Below are 6050 nucleotides of genomic sequence, written 5' to 3'. Positions count from 1 at the left end.
GATGATGTACCAATTTGAAAGGCCAAAGATCATGCTTGCTTAGTGAGAAGTTTAGTCTTTGGTTCCTAGGAGAATAGAAGTTGTCATTTATGTCTATCAAAATCGAAAGCAACTAACTACCAGAGGAAGCTATCATCCTCACTGTCAAACATGATGGCAACTACTAAATTTTGCCTGATTTGTAGACAAAATTCTATTAACTTGGTCTCAGTAAAACAGTACTAAAATTTATTAGCTCAACATAATATTGCACAGATGATATTTTGGTTGCATGCCAACAAACCAAATGTGGCACATTACTATTTGGTAGCAATAAGAAAGGAGACGGCGCTGGTTTACCTTCTTGACATATATGATGAATTCAGAAGCTCAACAGTCATCAATAGAAAAACTGCAATTTCCGTTAAACAGTCAGATCATATCTGGTGATTGACTTGAATCTGAGACCTAATCAATCCACACAAGGGTATAAACAATTCGGAGATGAACATGGTGGTCCTTGTACTTGCTCAAGCTGCATCCTGAAAGAGAAAGTAGTGGGAATCCAAATGAACACTGAAGTCTGAAAGATGTGCCAACAAAAGGAGTAATCAATTATTGAGTTGAAGTGTGAGAAAAACTATGCCAAAATGTGTCAATCAAGACTGTTAATATGCATTTAAACAAAATTCTCATATATCGCATCAAATGGAGTTCATAAAATTGAGATCCTTTATGGATGCACAACAGTAATTTGATGGCAGCATAGGTGACATACTCCCAACAACATTTTGTGATTAAATGGGAAGAGCCATAACCTTTCCATTGTAATTTACTTGACAACTAAATGTTTGTAAAAGCTCAGGAGATAAACCAGTTGGATCTCATGAATGATTTAGATTATGCATTTTAACAGGTCAAAGAAGTGGTCCTTGTACTTGCTTATTTCGCACCCCCCCAAAAGAAGATGGTGGTGGTCCGGCAACATTCTCATGTCAGCTTCTAAGTGAGGGAAGAGAAAAGTACTATATAATGGAAAAAAAATAGGCCCACTTAGTGGAAGAAATGAATGAAGATACCAGAGAGCATGAAAATTGGCACTTCATAATCCAAGGACAATAATCTAAGCAAAAGCAGTTCTGCATCACTAATTTTGAGTACTGTTTGATATAACATCAAGATTATTGTAGTGCCGACAAGTGACAAGTTGACCGCATGCATGAGATGTTATAAGAATCAAACAAGGAAAAGTTATACGTAATAAAAAAAAATCATCATGAACGACAGATAATTTAATTTATTTCCGGCCACCCTATTAGCATCCACGTCCTTCTCATGACAGGTTGGTTGGGATAAGTTTGATCAAAATTATCTTTTCAGTAAGCAAGATAATACAAATATTTATTTAATAGAGGACATGATATAAGTTACTGTATGTATTTTCCTTTCTAATCTTCCGTTCCAAGGTTTTGGATTAGTTATCCTGCAAATATTAGCACAGTAGATACAGCGAAAACGCCATACTTGACAATATCTAGCCTCCCTACCTCTTAAGGAAATTGTACATATTTCTTTTTTCTCAAGCTAGAGTCATCTAATGAAAAGCATCCTATATTCTACATAAAATGTGAGAAAACCACCATGGAAAGTTATTTATCTTGGCAGCACAAAGTGATAATGTTATAGTTGCACCATATGCATATGTGGGTGAAAATCGATGCAGGTCTTACGAAATGCAGGTCCCGCACATATATAGTAATCTGTTTGCTAAGTGTATCCACATATGCATGCACCACGAGATCCCTAGGTCTTAACAAATGCATGTGACTTTATCTTACCTTATGGCTATAGGCATGCTGCGTGCACAACTGCACTTCCACTAATATTTCACTGCAAGCCATCCATCCACAATCTTTATCCGCAAATGCTGTTTAACTTGATAGCATGACATATCAATTTGAAGGCAACTCTTGCAATTGTGATCCTTTGGGTTACTGGCTATTCTAAGATGCATCAATCTTCTGTCCAGCAATGTATTCAGTAGTACAATGTCAGGTACTGAACAAAACCTCCTGCCAACTTGAATATTTCATGTAGAAAGTGGAAGTTCTGAGAGAAGAAAAAGGAAAAAAAAGAAACAAGCAAACAAACAAACAAAGAAAAGAACAAGGAAAGATATCTTGCCCATTAATTAATAGAGGACCAATTCTTCATCATGTTTGACCAAAAATAGGCATGGAATTTTAATTGGAATGGCAGCAATGAAGGCAGAAAAGAGTGTCAGAGCACATAATAGCATAAAAGAATAGGCACATCAGCAATAAAATAATGTTTAAATAAAATGAGCTTAAAGATGAAATCCTTTCTGGGCAGCATTGTTTAAAGAGTAGGGATAGTTTGTGTGTGGTTATGTGCACCTATAAATAAATATTATGCTTACTTTAACCTAAACATTAAACTGGAAGTGGTAAATAACCTTCTTCTGCCTGTGCCCATAAAATGTGAATAGTCCTTGAAAAAGTTTCAAGTTTGATAACGCGACTGACTTGGCTGAGAAATCATATATTAGTTCAGACTACTCAAAATTTTCCACTTCTACACCAACCACCTGAGTTTGGGACTTCTCTTCAAGATGGATGAGCATTAGCAAGGTAGTATTAATTGGGGAAAAAAAAAATCCAACTCCAGTTCAAGTAATGTTACTGTCTAAGCAGTCATGGAGATGCAAACAGATTAAATTTAATGTTAATTCATGAATTCAGCCTTTAACTGGAAAGGACTGGACAGACAGCATTCAGCAATTATGCAGATGATGACTCATTCTGATGGCTTGTTTGCTTGGAAGCTGCAACTAGATGAGGATTAGAGGCCAGTCAACCTGGTATAATTTGATTAAATAGTCAAATTGAACCTTACCTTGTTTCTATAAATTTGTTGAATCTATTTGTTGCTTATCAAAAAAAGAAAATTCTTGCTAATACCTAGTTCAGATTTTTTTCTACCTTTATGTAGTATTTTTACCATCTTGACCTTGTAAACTTCTTTTCAAGTTTATAGTTGAGATTGATGTTTACTGTTTCTTTACATTCTTTTCAAAAACAATTTTTCAAAATTCCTTGTCCACCAGTTTAGGCTGACATTTCTTAACCTTGCAAATTTTAAATCATCTTATCACCTTAGTATCAGAAACAGACAAGCAGTATCTCATGATACTTCTCGAGTTCCCTTCATGTTGAGATCTTGTTAAGACATGATGAATATATAGAAACTCGCAGATCCAGGAGCCTTAAGGCCCACCAAAATAGTGAGGACATTGTTCTACAAGAATGTCGAACAAACAATTGACATTTGACAGTTTGATTTAGATTGGTGCTAAACATATGTATGCCAAAATCTGCAATTCAACAAAAGTCATCACTTAGGCCACTAATAACATGATGCAGAAGCAATACTCTGTAAAGATGTAAGTTGATAAGAAAAGTAATGTCCACAACAACTGGTAGTACCTAGTATGCAACTGGAGCATTTAGAACTAAATAAAATACCAAACAGGAAAAATATAGCAACAAATATCAACGTCATATGCCTGTAAATTATATGTAGAGTACAATATATAGGAGTACATAGTAAATTGTATCTTACCGTATGATTTCCCCTATATGACAACTATTAATAGTTGTTATATCAGGAATAAATAACCAACATTTGACTTGCCCACTGTTTGTCCAGCTAAAACAAGAAGTTCTTAGTTGAAATCTCCCCATTACTCCAGTAATACTCAACTTCGTCAAAAATCCAAGTTTCTCATGCTGAGTAACAGCAGCAAATAAAACCCTATACTTTTTATGTTTAGTCCTTCATTCCATTTAAAATGATTAGTAATGATTGTAAATAGCATTCTTTTCTTTTATTTATCTCTTTATAATATTTACGGTGCACTCATACATTGTAATATTGTACATCCCAATTATTGTGCTGTATTCCTGGAAATGATGCAAAATTGCAATCCATTCAACATATTAGCTACAGTTATATTGTCATCTAATCATTATAGTGAAGAACCCCTGTAGAAGATCCACTGAAGTTCAGGAAATTTAGAGTGACATTTTATGGATGATAAATGAAAAGGGTTATAATGAAATTGTCATTATTAATACATGTCAATTGCAAGATATGACTTTGCATCTCTAAGAATACCAAATTTACTACATACCACAATTGCTTGTAGTCTCTATCTTGGTTAATTAGTACCATTTTCTGGAACTGCATTCATAATTCATAAATTGTAGAACTAGAGGAACAAATCAAAATATAACTCAGAAGCGCTAATCGTGATGACAGCATTGCCTTCCTTCTCTATCCACTCTCTAGTGGTAAGTGAATGACAATTTTCTACTTTGCATGAATGCTAATACAATGTTGAGAAGCACAACAAATAAATGATACCAAGCTAACCATTTTGGCAAGGCCTGAAGGGCTGATAATAGTATAATACAATAAGTGCACACACTCTAGTACAATAAGCTGAAGATTCCCTATGAGAAGAAGCATGCTAACCTTACAACTAATTTGATACGTTCTAATTCGACATACCTATCAAACAATACCACATAATGGACAAAAAAGAAAGAAATCAACAAATCCTAGCCCCCGGGCTAGCTCGGCCGACTTGAGAGAGACGAGGAAAAGAAGAAAATACTTTATTCCTTGTCAAAGTCAAGTAAAACAACATACAAATAGTCTCCCAATTGAATAATCACATAAGGAAAACAAACCCCTAACCAAACAAACTCTTAAAATAAACTTATTTAAACGAAAGTCTGCATTGTTGGTCATTTGAACGCAAGAGAAAGGCATTCGAACACATAGACAAACTCTACTCTCTGCCTAAAATATTGTGAAACTGTTCAAACACTTAAGCAAAGTCATGTCAAATTCTTTGAATTTGTTTTGACATTCGCTAATGGAATCTGTATGCTGCAATTTCTTCAAGGCCTCATCAAAATTATTATATTCAAACGGTTTAAACCTTGGCATTAACCTCTAGGTAAACTTTGGTAGTCTGCTCATGGGCTCATTTTTTAAACTAATGGAAGGGCCTCATCTTGCAGGTGAAACGTGGCAAGCCTAACTCACCTATTGGTTGTGTTCCTTGGTAGGCAAAAAAATTACTCTCCCTTGACTATCCAACCGAGAAGGTTTTTTTCTCTTAAACTTTATAAAATCCAAACGGATGATTTGAAGTCAAAGCCCCCTAAAATGGATGTCCTCAACCACTATAGCAGGAGGCCTGCTAGCCTTCCCTCCAGTAGGGTCGGCGTCTCCGCAATGCACAGCATCTACTCCTTCACCTCATTAACGTTTGTATGAGTTCCCTGTGTTCCAACTACTTCTTTCCTTATTGATGAAGAGTTACTTTCCATGGGTGCATCTAGATGGTCTTTACCGATGTCACCCATGTTTTCAACATCTTCCACAAACTTGCTGCGATTTGAATAATAGATTTTTGTCAACCAACCATAAATATCTTATACTAATTAATAGGTTCTAACCTAACGCATCTATCAAGCAATAATACAGCAGTTTAATAGACCAAAAAAGAGAAGAAATCAGCAAGCTTTAGACCCTGGCTAGCTCAGCCGACTTGAGAGAGAAGAGAAAGAAAAAAAAAAAAAAAAATATATATATATATATATATATATATATTCATTGCAAAAATCAAGTAAAACAGCCAATTAAATTAATCACTTAAGATACGAAAACAAAATCTAAACCAAACAAACTCATAAAAATAATCATATTTAAAAGAAAATTTGCATCCTCGAGTGTTTGAATGCATTAGCGTACTCTAGTCTCTACCTGGAATGTCGTGAAATTGTTCAAATGCATCGACAAACTCATTTGTGCATTCGAACAACTGACTAGGCATCCAACACCTAGCTGAAATCATATCTGTTCCACATTAACTTCTCTTTCACTAGCTGCCTGGTGTCGTCTCCTCTAATAAGTGAAGTAGAATGGAGTGACTAAACCTCCATTCTTATCACAATTTATAGAGAGACAGTAATAAT

This window comes from Typha angustifolia, chromosome 8, assembly GCF_048772165.1.
Source record: "Typha angustifolia cultivar Huaian chromosome 8, ASM4877216v1, whole genome shotgun sequence".
NCBI lineage: Eukaryota > Viridiplantae > Streptophyta > Magnoliopsida > Poales > Typhaceae > Typha > Typha angustifolia.
The sequence above is the reverse complement of the archived record's forward strand: the minus strand, read 5'-3'. Positions refer to the sequence as shown.